We start from the raw sequence: 17,943 nt of genomic DNA on the forward strand, positions 1-17,943 counted from the left end.
GTTTGGGTCGAGACCGATAGGCTAAGACCCCTGCATTAAACACTACAAAATTTACATGAAAATTTTAACATCTTCCTACCATATGGCATTACTCACATCACATATAAGCCATTTCCTAATACGAGAATGTTTCTAATCCAACGATATGATATATTCAGCCCCGGAGCTGAATCACCATAAATGTATCTGACCTTGTTCACCGCATGGTTGCGAGCGTTGCACAAAGAAAACACGCATTACATCCGGCTGGCCGTCTCTATTTGGCATTACCTCAGATCATACACCAAGCTGTCTAATATATTTATTAAGTTCAATAGTGTGAAAAAGAGGAAAACTAAAGTGAAACGTGTGGGTTGGTAAAACGAAATTTGTGAAGTAGAGATAAACGAGATAATTCTAGAAAAAAAGTTTCATCTCTCTATCCCGTGTAAAGATAAGATTATTTATATACTGTACCTATTTCAGCGAATTCTGGGAAAAGAACGTAAGTCAAAGAAATGATAATCCCATTCTCTAGTAATGAGATACTGAACTATTTTGAAGAACCGTGAAAACTATATGGCAGCCATGTCAACGAGTGACTCTATACAGGGTGTTTCCGTGAGATGATGGCGAAGGGCACATGTAACAATTTGAGATAAGGAATCCTGGTCCGGAAATGACCGAGTCGAAAGTTACAAGCAAAAATAGTTGTGTGGAAATTAAATAATTTTATTCCTCTGTACACCTTATTTATGTGTACTTATTTGTACATCTTACACATACTGTATTCATGTGATGTTGTTTACATTGTCTACTTACGGTCTTACTAATAAAAACTCTATATACCGACGTTTAACTGTCTTATACTTATACAATGAGTAGCTCGTTTATACGTCGTGTGTAAATTCCTTACTAATAATCACTACTTACGTCGTATATAACAGTATAACTGTTTCACAGCTACGGCATAGTTTCGTCACTACTTTGTTACGAAAGGTAATAGAATATCTGAGGTTCTCTATTGAATCCGGTAGAACGCTCTAGTGTGGCGTGTTAAGTATCGATAGTACAACTGGCTCTAATCGATTACCACACTATATTTTGGTCAAAGAGTACAAGCTACAGCAATATTTTTCTATTATTTTGTGCTCTTTGGTTTATTCTTCTGTGGTTACAAGGCAACTATCATCATAAAATGACAGTCGATACGAACAGCTGTTAGAGGGGCGGCCATTTTTTTCTCTATACACAACGCTTAACAAAGGGGTTTCGTGTATTTAACTACTGCAAAGCAATTCCCCGTGTATAGTTACAGACTGTTTATATATCCATTGCTTATGCATGGTTTATTAGTAAAGTTTTCTCTCTCAACTCTGCATAAGTCTCGTATAAAAACTATACACGGTTTATTAGTAAGACTGTTACAGTATTCCATTCAGTGCTCTGTCTGAGGGATGGGGACAGGAAACTACACTAAAGCAATGCAGATGGCGTAATGTGTAACGGACATGATCGGTCCTGATATGCGCGTCTGTAGACAGCAGTGTATGTGTACAAGTTGTAGTGTCCAGTCGATTAGTCCTAGTGAAATGGAGGAGTACACGAGAGCGGAATAAGCAGACCTGATTTTCGAATACGGATGAGCCAATGGGAACAGTAGACAAGCCCACAGATTGTATCGGGACAAGTACCCACGTAGGAGACTTCCGGTCCATATAATTTTTCCACGACTGTTCCAAAAGTTAAGGGAAGGAGGGCACGTGGTGCCAAATTACACTCCATTTCCACACAACTATTTTTGCTTATAACTTTCGACTCAGTCATTTCCGGACCATGGTTCCTTATCTCAAATTGATACATGTGACCTTCGCCATCATCCCTGAAAGTTTGTAACACCACCTCAGAAACACTCTGTTGAGTCAATTCTTACTTCCCCTACTTGGATTTTCAACTCATACCACTACTCCTACGCGGATGCTCATTGCTCATACTCCGTTCAGCAAGTACACAAGAAACCCACCCTGTCACACAGTTATTCCGCATTGTGACGGATATAATGTAGGTATGGCTGCAGCTACTATGTCACAAAGACGTTTACTCAAGAATGGGAAGAAAAATAATTTCGTAATTTATGTCATGAAAAACCCGCTGATTAACATGTCAGTATTTATTGGGTTACGTATACATTTTAATATTAGAAGACACTTAAATATTAAATATGTTAAAAAATATGGACAGTACAATCTCTCAGGCATTTATAATAGAAATGTTGTACAATTATATAGACCTATATATATATATATATACATACACACAGAGTGAACAATAAGTATGGGATATTGTTAATAACTTCTTAAATTTTAATTTTACAAAAAAAAATATTCAAAACTATTGAAGATAAACCATTGAATATTATGCCAGTGTTCGAAAACAGTTATTTAGAGATACAGGGTGTGAAAGAAAAGTATTTTTAAGTGACATATATCAAAATTTACTTATTCTGATTCTCTATTAAATGTTACGTACGAAAGCGCAGAAACTTTACCCATTCAACTGTGTCATGGCTTTTAACAATAAAATTTATTAAACCTGTTTCGTGGACTTAAAACTTGAGACAAATATGTAAAATCATGTTGAACAAGCCATAAAACTAAACAAAACACTATAACTACCAAACTTTATCACAAATGCTTAAAATGAGAACCACTCACAGCCAAAAAATAACCCAGTCTATCACGAAAATAATCCATTGTCTTCCTTACAGTTATATGAGTGATCTGTTCCATCTCATATCTACAATGGACTGTTTTCGTGATAGACTGGGATAATGTTTGGCTGTGAATGGTTCTCATTTTGAGCATCTGTGATAAAGTTTGGTTAGTCATAGTGTTTTGTTTAGTTTTATGTTCTACTCAATATGATTTTACAAACTTATTTGGCCCAAATTTGAAGTCCACGAAACAAGTTTAATGAATAGTTAAGAAACAAGAAATGGGAGAATGGGTAAAGTTTCTAAGCATTCATACGTTGAATTTAATGGAGATTTGGAATATGTAAATTTTAATATAGGGTGCCATTTAAAAAATAGTTTACTGTCACACCCTGTATGTCTGAATAACTGTTTTCGAACACTGGTATAATATTGTATGGTTTATCTACAACAGTTCTTGTATAAAACTTTTTTTGTAAAATTAAAATTTAAGAAGTTATTAACAATATTCCATACTTATTGTTTACTCTGTATATTATGTTTGTACTCTTTATTCTTGTGCACTTTCAAACTTGCCACGGGAACGATGTTTAGAGGATTTAAAAACTTAATATTTGTCAAAACAAGAACGAAATAAAATGTCATGCAGTTCCAAGGATTGTCTTAACATAGTCCGGACGAGTTATGTTATACCTTTGAAAATAGTGGAAACATTCCGAGGTTTTTATGAGTTAAACTTTGTTAAAAAATGCTTGATAACGGTTGCTGATGAAGTTTGTCCTAATGACACCTTCAGATCTATCAGTTTGTCACGCAACACAATGATCAGCAGAATCACAAATATAGTTAAAGACATATTGGTCAAATCCCTATTCACCTTTAACATCTGACGTTGTAGACGTACCCAATATGCTTTGTGACGTCTCAATATGGAAAATTAGTCTGGTTCAGGCCTGCAGAACTGTAGCTCTTGAGAGCGACTGCTTTCCTCCCCTCTTTTACCCAACCCATCTTTTCTACCTGTGCGGTCACAGCGTTCTAGTTACGCTCGGCTGCATCAACATTCATTCTCGGGGCGGAATTCGATCATCCCCAATAGAAGTGGAGTGAGGCTGACGTCATAGTTCCCCTACTTTGCGAGTTCTGCAAGTCTGGTCTGGTTACTTAGGTTAAAATACTGTTATTTTACTTAAAAGAAGGTTACGAAGCAAGGAAGCATAATATAAGAATAATTTTGAATTAACATATCTTGGTAAACAACAAGAAGAGAGAGAGAGAGAGATAATTATATGTCGGTACCGTATTTAATTATTCTCAAAAAAATAAAATAAATATAGAATTATTTAATATTTGCAATATCCTTTCTGTATAGTTCATTCATTCACGAAAGCTTTGCTAGGGTTTGAGGCAGAAGAAATGTCATTGCTGACTCTGCTTCAACAACACTGAGCTATACTCATCGCATGCTCGGTGAGATGATCGAACACGAGGATTCTGAACCGCTTACAGCAGTGACCGGCATGTTCCGTGCTCTGTGACGTCATACCACGGAGCCGCCACGCTCTTTACTCGGCAATCTCTGCATACTGAGCACAGCGAGGAGAGAAGGTTCAACTGAACTGTGGTGGTACGGCGCCTATGCAATGACAGAGCGCGATCCATTCGCCTGAGGTAGTATGGGAACAGCACAATTACAACACATTTGTACGAAAACAAAACAGTACGTCCGTGATAAATCAATGTAACAAAATATTCTGGTTTGTAATCAAACTTAATATAGCCTACTTATAATAATATGAAATTCATAATACAGCCAGCTGCAGAAGCGTTAGCATTATGTAAATGAGGCTCCGAAACTGCTATAAATATACAATAAGCAGTACTACAATACTTTGTCTACTCGGAAACTTGAAAATAGTTCAAGTGTTTTTAACGGACATTTTCCTACACAATATACAGATTGAACTATATAGGCCCTAACTTGGTGAGTAGTATGCAAAGTATATTTCAACTTTTGAAACACACCATTACTTTGTGTTGCTATCGTGCCCAAGCTAAATGCTTTGTCGAGATCAAACTGTGTTATGGAGTATGGAGGAATGGCGAAGTGTTTGATTTGTGGCAAGCTGTTTCAGCATGTAAAGAAATTCAATATACAATGCAATTATTCTGTATGCCACACAAATGATTATGACAAATAGGGGGGAGAATATCGACAAATACTGGTGCAGCAATTGAAAGATAAATTGTTAAGTGAAGCTAGGGAACACACTGTCAGTGAATCAATGGTAACCTTAAGGCTTAAGATATAGGATTTCACTAGCCATTGCAAAGAACATGCGTTCTTTTAATAACGGGGAATTTGCCAAGAATGTTGCCATCATGACCGCAGAGTAGTTATTCCCTAGCAAAATACAGGAATGTGATTCCATCAATTTATCTCCAAGAACTGTCGTATCATTGCTGCACTGACGCCACTGCGCTGGTGCGTGATAACAGTAATACGACTCAACTGCTCACTCTTCCAAGCTCTTGAGGCCTGACTGGCTCTTACGTCATAACTGCAGCTTCTGCCGGCCACTGGCTTACAGTGCTCAAGTCCTTACAAGGACAAGTGAATCCTGACTGAGTCCTAACCACTATTTTGCACGGGTATAGTGCTCACCACAACATTTTCTATAGCCCCAAAATCAAAGCATGGGGCTTCTACCTACCTACCTACCTATCTGCCTCCGGTGAGCCTTCTATCGGGTACACTGTACACGGTTACATTTACGATCAGTAAGATGGCGGGACATTGACGTAGGACGTGCAAAAAATGCTCGGAACTTACGTAGATATGCCATCGGCCACAAATTCTTTGCACGAACATGAAATCTTTTCAAAATTTTATGTCTCATTTTTCTTCTTTGTTACTGTTATTCCCCCTGTAAGCATTGAGTGAGAAGTTCCCCTTAAACTTACTGGTATTTGAATCCGTATGTATGGAGTAGAAGGCAGATGCTCAAGTATGTAGGTAACATGTGTGCTATGATTGTGTTCAAATATTACTCTGTGTTCTGACCGCTTTAAAACTGTGGTCAATGAAGGACGCAAGCACTGAATTATACGGATTTTACTACCACTGCTTCCTCCTTCGTTCTGTATTTTAAGGTCCGCGTAGTTTATTCATGCAAAGTGGAGAGACTTTAACTGATGAACAAACATCGGTTTCAGGTGGCTATTCCATAAAATTGCCAATTTTCTTGCGTCAGTACTCTATATCACGATCGTAAAATATTTACGAACCATTAACAAATGCAGGGTGTAAATTTCAGATATAAATTGCCGACATTTATGTTTTTATATATTGTTTACAACACAAGAGCGCTCTGTAAGACTTAAAACTCACGACTGCCAACATAGGCGCAACTCTTGAATATCTCTATGACGCAGGGAAGTTAACGATTCCAGGGGAAAGAGATCCTTTTTCCTGTTTTAAGCCGTTATGGTTCTGTCTTCTTCTTATACAGTTTTCATACATTCCGTAGAGTTTAAATCAGTATATGAAACTTTTCTACGCGAAACTAAACGGACATTTGGTCTGTATAGCTTACTGTCAGTTGGTGTCAACATGAAACCGGAAATCAACCTAAATCAACACAGGATATGTTATTCACAATACCTTTTTTACAGGAGGGATTCCAATTAATGACCACGGCTTCCACTCAACATTGAAACTACTATTACTTCAACGTCCATTCTATCAATATCACATTTTTACTTAATGGCCGAGTGGTTCGCCTCACTGCCTTAAACAGGTTCGCATACAATTTGTGTCACGAAGAAATTTCTGGCGGACAAAGTGAGCGCGAGAGGTTTTGGTCGGGGTTCTCCCGTTTTCCCATACTATTATCATCATTATTCCATCAATCATCCTCAATCTGCGCGGTCTCGAGCCAGGCCTCCAGAACAAATAAATCATTGCTGAAAGTTATTTTATTACAGTGGAGTCCTTCGTTGTTCATAAATGGGGTTAGAAACTATTAGCCAAGCAAAGGTAATTTAATACGTTTGTACCTACTATGTTTGAAAAGTTTTGTCGTCTAGTCTGCTGTCAAAAAATTTGAAAGTTAGAATTTATAAAACAGTTATATTACCGTTGTTCTGTATGGTTGTGAAACTTGGACTCTCACTTTGAGATAGGAACAGAGTTTAAGGGTGCTTGAGAATAAGGTTCTTATGAAAATATCTGGGGCTAAGAGGGATGAAGTTACAGGAGAATGGAGAAAGTTACACAACGCAGAACTGTACGCATTGTATTCTTCACCTGACATTATTATGAAATTAAATCCAGACGTTTGAGATGGGCAGGACATGTAGCACGTATGGACGAAACCAGAAATGGATACAGAATGTTTGTTGGGAGACCGGAGGGGAAAAGAGGGAGGCCGAGACATAGATGGGAGGATAATATTAAAATGGATTTGAGGGAGGTGGGATATGATGATAGAGACTGGACTAATCTTGCACAGTATAGTGACCGATGGCGGGCTTATGCGAGGGCGGCAATGAACCTCCGGGTTCCTTAAAAGCAATTTGTGAGTAAGTACGTACTATGTACTAGTTATTCGTCTTCTTTGTCCGCCCATACCTCGGCTATCCAACCACTGCACTGCCAAGCAATAAACGCAGGTACTCGTAGAAGCAACAGAGTGAATACAAAGACTATTTACTGTTTTAATACTACATATTACTGAGGATGATGTACTTGTCTTTAAGCGTTGGAGGGACTACACAGCAGATTTCGTACAAGTTTCAACTTAATTTTTCAATATTATGGAACTGTATCAGTCTAAATGACTTCAAATATTTTTGTCGTTAATGTTAAAACAATTATTTTATTTAAAGGAGTTACAAATCTTACATAATGTGTACATATTTAGATGCTAAAATAATTCTTATTTAAGTTTGTATTTTCATATGTAAGTTAAAATCAATTTCTTTCTTCTTCTTTACTGTATCTTTTGATGTCAACGTCGAGCATGAGCAAAGCGATCGCCTTATCAGTAACGTATTGAGAGGTGTTCCTATAGTGGGGGGAATCAGCTAGCTTTCCAAATTAGAAGTTTCCATAACAGAAGATTCCAACAGAGGGACTCCACTGTATGTATCGTATCCTCCCCTGAGCACGAGAACACTCTATTTCCGGGGAGTGCTACAATTTTGTTAATTTACAATTTGTTTTTCATTGTATTTTTCTCGCAGTATTATTATTATTATTATTATTATTATTTTTATTATTATTATTTTATAGTAATTACCTTGCTAGCCGCTGTATTTTCCATTTTCATTTTTTATTTAATTTATTGTACTCCACGGACTTTATATCTGCATTGTAGTTTTAAGATTTGTAATATGTCGAACGTTGTAAAAAATACGCAATGCTTAATGTTAGCAGATCAGTTTAATTTACAAGCATTTAAAAACGGTTGATCAGTTGGAGAAATTTTGATATTCCCTTCTGAACATTTTCCTTGGCCCTTGAAAGCTTTAAAATAAATAATCAGTGCATTGAAGATCGCAATTCATGAGTATTGAGCTCCTTAACAGCTGAGGCTAACAGAGGATAGATGGAGATCTGATTTGTGTTTTGTAGTAAGATAATTATGAATGTTATGATTGGTACTAAATGTATCTTGGTTTATAACACAAAACAATATCAGCTAAAGAATTAGAGATACTTCTGAGGGCTATCTATTTTAAAGGCTTTTTCCTGCAGAAAAATGACGTGTTATAAAATTAGGTACGTAAAACAATTCAGTTCTTAATAAGGGGCTCCGGGCAAAATTTGTTGGTCACCTTTCGGCCACGCTGAATTCCGACTCTCAATAACCTCTGCAGTTGAATGATTAATTTTCATGAAATAATATTCCTACCTTTAGGCCTACTACTTACAACTACTTACTACCACTACTAATTGATCTTCAGATTTTATGATTAGGCCTACACAGTAATTGTTATCAGGGAAAAAAATGAGATTCACATAGCATGTCAAGACAATAATTCTGACGTTTCGGAACTAATTACAGAGTTCGTCGTGAGAGTCGTGTCAATACATATATGAAATATTTCATACCATGCTTTTAGAAAGTCACTGATTTAATTTCCAATATGCTCAGTCAATTTAAGAGATCAGTATATTATGATAATAAATGATTGAAATAATTTTAGTTTAATCCTTTAAATGTACAGAAAATTCATCAGAACAAATGTAATTTTTCTTTCTGCAAAGGAATTTTACAACATATATAATATAACGATTGTTCATGTGGCCTCGGTGGCATTCGTGTACCCGATGCTGATAGGTGGACAATCCTATCTCAACCAGACAGACCCGGGACCCTTCCTGAGAAGTAGAGCTAGGAAGTTCGTACCAAAACAAAGTTTTCAAGTTGAGTTCAACCACGCATATGGTTAACGCCGGTTCTACAGCACTAACTGTCTTCTATATGTACTATACTCTGTTCAAATAAACAACTCAAAATTATATCTGCAAATGTGACCCGTTGCTCGAAAAGAGACCTAAAGTCGTAGAAGGAAATTTTACAGGAGAACATAATAACGAATTTGCGGTGTAAAAATTGCATTTCTATGTTTTAAGATTTTGCGCTACCTGTAGGCTTTTTTTTACGTACTAAACTAGGACGTAATTTTACACAGTCCTTCTTAAATACCTAAATCTTTCTTATAGTTGCTAAGAAAACAAATGAAATGTTTGATTGCATTTTTCTCGAAACGTACATAATATAAAATCAATATCCAATAAGTAATATATTAAAAACTATAGTAGCTAGAACCATGAATTTTTTTAAATGCTCAGTATTTCATCCTCATTTTGAAACCACAAAAAAAAAAACAGAAAAATGAAAAATCCGACTTTAGGTCCCATTTCCTGCAACTAGTCACGAATGTGGACGGTTGACTTTCGGAACTACATTACACCAATATGCACAGTAGAGAAGCAGTTTCATTACGTGCAGTTGAGTTGTGCAGATTAGTGAGGTTTTTTTTAACGTGACAGAAATTTAAATATTCCAATCACACGAAATTGAATGCAGTACTTCAAGATTTACTGTATCAAGAAATTATCAACAATTTCACTGGAAATTATTAATGCTGAAATATAATCTACAAAACCAATATTAGTTCAGGGTCACTCCTACGAAAATAAATAAATAAATAAATTAATTAATTAATTAATCAGTGAGTGAGTGAGTGAGTGAGAGTGTGTGAGTGAGTGAGTGAGTAAGTGAGTAAGTAAGTAAGTAAATAAATAAATAAATAAATAAATAAATAAATAAATAAATAAGTAAATAAATAAATAGCACAGTTTCATGCCATTAAATTTTTTATTGCATCAGATGTACAAAATCCCGAAAAATGTAAATTACACCATTCAATACCGTGTTTCCGCCTCGGTCCGCACCAAAACCTTATTAACCGATACAAGACTATTGATTCCCTATCCACCTCCTTTCGCGACATATTATATTCTGACATCGGCCACGCATCGACGTGTACCGAGCAAATAATGTCTGAGTGATCAACCATCACTTGACACAAACTTCCTTACTAAAGAGGCGCCATTGAAATGAATGGCACAGGCCTGGAATGGAAGCAAATTTCCGTAACTCTGATAGGATTAGGTTCAGATAAAGCTTAGGTAGGTTAGCTAGTGGATAGATATGGGTGGGATCCCTCTCTGTGGACTGCAACCTTGACGTGGTGAGAGGGCTTGCGAGTCTCTTAACGAAGAGGCCAGACTAATGGCAGTCTTATAAAAACTTAAAAAGTAACGACAGTTCTGATAGGATTAGGTTCAGATAAAGGGTAGGTAGGTTAGTTAGAGGATAGATTGAGGGTGGGCTCCCTCTCCATGGACTGCAACCTTGACGTGGTGAGACGGCTTCCGTATCTTTTAACGAAGAGGCCAGACTAATGGCAGTCTTATGAAAACTTAAAAAGTAACGACGATTCTGATAGGATTAGGTTCAGATAAAGGGTAGGTAGATTAGTTAGAGGATAGATTGAGGGTGGGCTCCCTCTCTATGGGCTACAACCTTGATGTGGTGAGAGAGCTTTATTGTCTATTTTAACAAGAGGCCACACTAATGGCAATCTAGTAAAAATTGAAGTTCAAAACTTAAAAAGTAACGCCAAAATGAAACACCCCATATACAATAATTCATATAAGAATGCAATTAAAATTATTTCAAAAGGACTTATGTGACAAAATGGGAATACTGTTGAGTAAGATATCTACACATATAAAGCGTCCTTCAAATAAAATAATTAAGTTTGACTCTTGAAATGTACGCAAAATGCACTTAGGCGGGCCGCACACTAGGTCGATACGATTTCTATCGTATTTTCAATGCGATGTGTGCCTTTTACCTTGAGATAACTTTGCTACAAGCCAAGACGATACAGTATTTCGGCAAAAGACATGTTTCGTGCCAGTTGCAATCATGAGCTCTTCGAGTCAAAATGACGTACTTGAATTACTGTACAATACTAAGCGAAAATACCAGCAGAGCATGTCTCTTAATACACTCATCTTAAGATAAATGTTGTCACCGTACTGGTATGCAACTCTTTAGTCACTTCAAGACAGTTTTAACGAGTAGGCCTACAAGAAATAGCTATCGTCTAAGATAATTGTAACGCATCGCTTACGAACTTCAGATATGCATCGTATCGTCTTAGTGTGCAGCCCGCCTTACACATCTTCACCATCAAGTATCCTCAAATTAAAAAATGCCGAGGCATATATCTAGTTTTGAAACGACAAAATATTATTCGATTTTTGTAACAAATACATGCAATTCAGTTTAAATGACATTGATTAAATTTACGGCAGTAAAAATAATATTTCTGAATACATATTGCGGAACTTTGACATAATTTCCATGGAAACAGATGCGTATTGTAAAGGCTACATTATTGCTTTCGCTGACTACGTCAATGACAAAAACATTCTGCTATTCAGAAGAAAACATTCGAAAAATAAGATTTTAAGGTGATGTTGCCGTAACTACAGAGGGATTAATGCCAGAAATAGAATATATCAAGAACCCTACTTTCGGTTTTCATTCTGAAGTCCTACTGTAGGGTGTCACAATTTTTTTAGCCAAGATAGCTTTAGATAACGTGAATACCCGTGTTCGGCTACTGTGTCTCCCATTTCCTTAAGGATTTCATAATGTATTTACCTGCATACATTATATTTTTATATCTAGTAAGATATATTAAAGTATAGTTTTAGTTGACTTAACAGCAACAATATGTATGTTTAGTCAGCAGTCCGAAGATTGGCAGAATACTATGCATGTATGTATAATCAGTCAACTAAGCTAGGAGATAATGGGGTAAGGTGGCCAGTTCCTTTCTCCCTCCATTGAATACATCACTGACTAGTAACACACTTCACTAATTATATGCAACAATTATTGAGAATCTAACATTCTAAATGCGCTAAGTGCCAAACATAACTTTCTGAAATATTGATGAAAAACATACTGCGAAATACATGTTGAGATACATAGAACACCGTTTTTTGGCGCACGAAAGAGTCACTTACAGTTGAACTACGACACAGACAATTTAGTAGGATATTCTCATATGGATGTTCCTCCATTAGATTGAATAAAATTAAATTTGAAAAATTGCCAAGCGAGATTTACTGGCTTGTAATAATAAATGTATTAGCTACAACGTCAATCAGAGTTAATAATAATAATAATAATAATAATAATAATAATAATAATAATAATAATAGGTTACTAATAATAGATTAATAATAATAATAATAATAATAATAACACACCTGTGGAGTAACGGTCAGCGCGTCTGGCCGCGAAACCAGGTGGCCCGGGTTCGATTCCCGGTCGGGGCAAGTTACCTGGTTGAAGTTTTTTCCGGGGTTTTCCCTAAACCCAAGATGAGCAAATGCTGGGTAACTTTCGGTGCTGGATTCCGGACTCATTTCACCGGCATTATCACCTTCATCTCATTCAGACGCTAAATAACCTAAGCTGTTGATAAAGCGTCGTAAAATAACCTACTAAAATATAATAATAATAATAATAATAATAATAATAACATTTGATAATTTTGATAATAAATTATTACTATCATCATACTCAATATTAAGCTTCTTTTCGTACTAGTCAATAAGATTATATCTGCTCAACGTTCTTGTTCAGATTTTTAACTGTTCATAATGATTTCGCAAAAATAACCGCTTATTACGAAATAAATAAGGACGCATTCTCTGTGAAAAGAGCATGTATGTCGATTTTCCTAACGGAAATCGAACAGATGTCCGCTGCTTCCCTAAACGGACACACTATGGGCTGAATCACAACGCAGGACAATTAAGTTCCTTGTCATATGAAAACATATTTAAATGTTACAAATTCCTTTCTGTCTCACAAGTCCTATAAAATTGTTAGTGAAGAGCGGCGAGCCGTCCTGAATAATGCATACGACCAATTTAAGAAGTGGCTCAACATGTCCCCCTTCCAACGTACGGAGACGATGCTTTTATGGACGGGAATTTATGGGATGGGGCCCTCGGTTTACAAACAGGGAGTTCCTGTTGAGGGAAAGGAGACTAGAATTTGACAATCTGCAAGAGAAAGTAACGTTGTTATCTTGCTGCGGTACGCTGGACTCCTGAACTGTAAAATCGCAGGATATTCGTGACTGTAATGTCAAACGCCCCTCCGTATACGTGTATCTGTTACTACAAGACAAGGATGTCCAGACTCAGTCGAAACAAGTCTGTCCTATGTATTGGATATTACTAAATCTCTAAGTTCCTGTAAGAAAATATCTATATCATGCAAAAATATTCATTTATTGTACATACTGTACGTAATTATTTACTGTACATCATAGACAAACACGCTTTCAAGCATTAATACAACTTTGAGTAACTTTCAATATTCCTATAGCATAATGTGTAAGAAATGCAAAGTCTGAAACTACGTGGACGGTTTAAAATTGTTTTTGGATGTCCGTGATACTAGTCGTATACTTATGCAATTCATATTATCATCCCACTGTGTTATCTTCAAATGTTAATGTAGGAATCCCACTGCTCAGAAACACGATTATTTTCCGTGCTCATCTCTGTTTTCTCTCGAAAAGAAAAACTAAACTAAGGAAATTCTTCCCTTTAAAATTCCACCTACTTCGGTCGGCCATGAGGCCTTCTCTTCCACTCAACCAGAGAATAAAAAGGAAATACATGATAATATGTTATTACAACAGAAAGTTATATATACCTAAGACAAGATCTAAACAGAAAAAATATGCATAAGCCAGAAGATTATCGAACTTTAATATCTACTTAAATTAGTTGACAAATGAAATTATATGATTACTTTATAAACTAGTTACAATTGTGAATTTTAATATATATTCTGGGATACTGTGCATTCTAAAATAAGATGTTTCACTTTGGACTTGAAAGCGTTTAAGATCGGGCAGCCCCTAACATCTTTAGGTAATGAATTCCAAGAACGGATAGTGTCTATTGTAAAAGACGAAGAATATGCAGAAGTTCTGTGGAGAGGGACTGACAATAGAGTGTCGTGTCGTGACTGAGTATACAGATTATAATGTGTGGATAGATTATGAAATCGTGATGCAAGGTATTCAAGGGTTGAGGTATGCAAAATGTGATAGAGAAGAGGAAGGCAATGCAAACTGCGTCTATCATCTAGCCGGAGCCAAGACAATTATTTGAAAGAAGGTGAGGCATGATCATAGAGACGGATGTCACATATAAACCGAACACAAGCATTATGGACACGCTGTAATTTTTGAGTCAGTTCATGGCTCAGATCACTTAATAGAACGTCGCAGTAATCGAACTGCGACATGATAAGAGATTTGTTTTAATTTAAAAGGAAGAAAAATGTTTATTCGTCGAAGTGAATGCAGCATATAAGGTAAAGCATGAATTTAATAATAAGGTTAGGACAAATCTGCACGCTCTTAGACTATGTATATGGGCCTATTGTGCTATCAGTGCTCTCACCAAATTTTAATACTATTGCGAAGTGGCCAATAAATATTACCTGAATCCCCATGAATCAAGGACACATTTATTATAGGCCTACATTCAGAAGATCTACAACATAGCCTCTTCCCTTTACTGTCCTTTCGAAAGAAACCTTAGTAATGATTTTATTGTCGTTAAAATTTCAAAGCTCTCCACCACGACTGAACTCGTTAAACTTTGAACCCAACTGCATGTACTGTACCACTAGATCACCGAGTACGAAGACCGAAAATATAAATGTAAAACAAAACACGACTATTCTAATATTAAATTAAAAAAAATTCGTAATTGCTGGATTTAATTCTAATTGATCATATTAAAATTACAAGAGTTGTAAGACAAGGATTCGGTGCTTCACTACTATTATGTAGCTTGTATGTCAATAAATAAGGTAGTAAATAGGCCTAACTGGAAGAACAGGAAATCTAAAGATAGAATAGTATCTCAACAGGTTGTCTCAACGTTTTGCTATGCGGATGACAGAGTTGTAATAAGTGACTCTGAAGATAATCTTCAAGCAGCAACACAGAATCTCTTTAATGTCAGTACTTGTATGGAATATGGAATAACCACCTCCAAAAACAAACGGAAGCTTAGCGATGCAAGGCAAAGAACAGTTGAGAGTCAGGAAAGTAAACGTGAATGCATAAGTATGGGAGGAGAAGCATTTAAAAGGTACACGATTTGGCGTCCTACTTAGAAGGTGAGAGAAAGTGTCTATGCGGCCACCTATCCTGTTGGCCACTTGTCTCACTCCGAGATTCGTCATTCCGTTTATGGAATTTAAGGGAATTTTCGAAATCCAGAAATTCGTAGACAAGTACGTAGTCAAATATATTATAACTTTTAAAACAATCATGCCACCGGCATAGCTCAGTCAGCTAAGCTGCTTACCTGCCAATCCGGAGTAGCGCTAGGGCGGGGGTTCGATTCCCGCTTGGGCTGATTAGCTGGTTGGATTTTTTTTCTGCGTTTTCCCCAACCATAAGGGGAATGCCAGGTAATTTATGGCGAATTCTAGGCTTCATCTCGCACAAATGCCATCTCGCTATCATCAATACCATCGACGCTAAATAACCGATTAGTTGATACAGCGTCGTTAAATAACCAAATAAAAAATTAAAATACCTATAACAATTATGAGTCTGTTTGGTAAACAAGATGTGGATATTAATTGAAGGTTTTATAAGGAATTTTGGTGAAAATATGTAAAGAGATGTCCAAATTAAAACTTCATAAAGTCGCAGCAAAAGTTATGCTCATGTTCGGTTCTGAAAAGTTGTTTTGAAGTAGAATGCTGTCCATCGCTGTGGGGTAACTGTTAGCATGCACAACTTTGTGGATGAGGGGTTAGCGAGTCTAACTCCGAACCCAGTGGTCCCGGGTTCGATTCCCGGTCAGGACGAGTTGCCTGGGTGAAATTTTTTCGGGGTTTTGCCCTCATTCCTATGGATGAATATCAGGTAACTTTATCAGAGGACTGGAACCCACTCATCTTCGCCACTTCCTTTTCTCCCCATCATCTTTTCCTCATCATCCCCTTTATGGTTTTTCAGATCACCCTGCAGGCAGTCTCCCGGAACTACTGGCTCTCTCGACCGGTCTCAGTGGAATGTAGTTAAACGACGTTGGATGGCTTCTGCAATGGCACCCGAGGCGGACCTACTCGGGGGAGGAGTTTCGCCTCGGACCGACAGGGGGGCCTTGGGGAAATTTGCCGAAGCAGGAATGACATATGGATTCTGTCGGCTGTAGAGACCGGTCGTTAAGGGAGTCATGTGGTTAGGGCGGTGCGCGTAGGGGACCTGTGGCATGCAACTCATTTCATATCGAGGGTTAGCGCAATAGATATCAACAGGTCGCAGTGCTGGGCGATCTGTGTGCCCCGTCAGTTAAATTCCAATTCCATGCCTGATCGTGAAACGAGCGAGCCCAGTTTGAAATCCTGATTGGGACAAGTTACTTGGTTGAGGTTTTTCCGGAGTTTTCCCTGAGCCCATTAGGAGCAAATGCTGGATAACTTTCGGCGCTGGTACCTGGAATTATTTCGCTGTTATTATCACCTTCATCTTATTTGGACGCTACTTAACCATAGCGTCGTAAAATAACTATAAACAAGAATGCTGAGAAAAGGCACAACAGACGATTTTCCTCAGACCCTTAGTAGCAATCACAATAAGAGACCAAATAAAAAAATGAGTAAAAGGTAACATCTAACACATGACTGTAGTTGCAGACACAAGGAAATGCAGAGCAATCAGGTGAGGTGTGGACACTAACGACGGGATTTACACTGTGCACTGCTAAAGCACTCGCGGCGGGGAAAAATGGTCTAACAGAGGCGATGATGCAAGCCTGCATATGTTCGCCTTGGTTCGTGTCAAGTTTAGTGAATCAGTCTCCAAGTGACCGGCAAGCGACACGGAACATACTACGGTGTATTCTTCTCTTCCCTTATAAGGGAAGACTCCACTGAAAATCATGAAAAATTTTCCAATTTTTTTTAGCTATTTCACTTATTCAGAATTTATATTTTCATACCCCAAATGGATTCAGCTCAATTCTGATTACAAATACTCGTATGTTTACACTTTTTAAATTAAGGCTGGAAGGGGGCGTGGAATTTAAAGAGCTGTCAAAATTGTTTTTCATCGAAGAATTCTTTTTTAAAATTTCTGATTATAAATCTAGTAACTTTTTGTTGGCTCCCTGAAGTTACTAGATGAATGTAGCGAAGGAGAATATTAATTTACATAAATATTCATTTTATTTTCAAATCTATTTTTCTGTGATCATTTTTGTTGATTCAACACCAACTTTCTTATCCCAAATATTAATCAATCTGGATGAAATTTTTACTGCAAGTATTTATGAGGTAGCTGCATGTTTCTATGCATTTATTTTGTGAGAAATGCTGGTAGTTTATTTTATTAATATTTTTATTCAGAAAAATATTAATGAAACAAACTAGCAGTATTAAGAAAAATATTAATGAAATAAGCTAGCAGCATTAAGAAAAATGTTAATAAAATAAACTAGCAGCATTAAGAAAAATATTAATGAAATAAACTAGCAGCATTAAGAAAAATATTAATAAAATAAACTAGCAGCATTTCTCACAAAATAAGTGCATAGA

The sequence above is a fragment of the Periplaneta americana genome, chromosome 17 (genome assembly GCF_040183065.1).
Source record: "Periplaneta americana isolate PAMFEO1 chromosome 17, P.americana_PAMFEO1_priV1, whole genome shotgun sequence".
Classification (NCBI taxonomy): Eukaryota; Metazoa; Arthropoda; class Insecta; order Blattodea; family Blattidae; genus Periplaneta; species Periplaneta americana.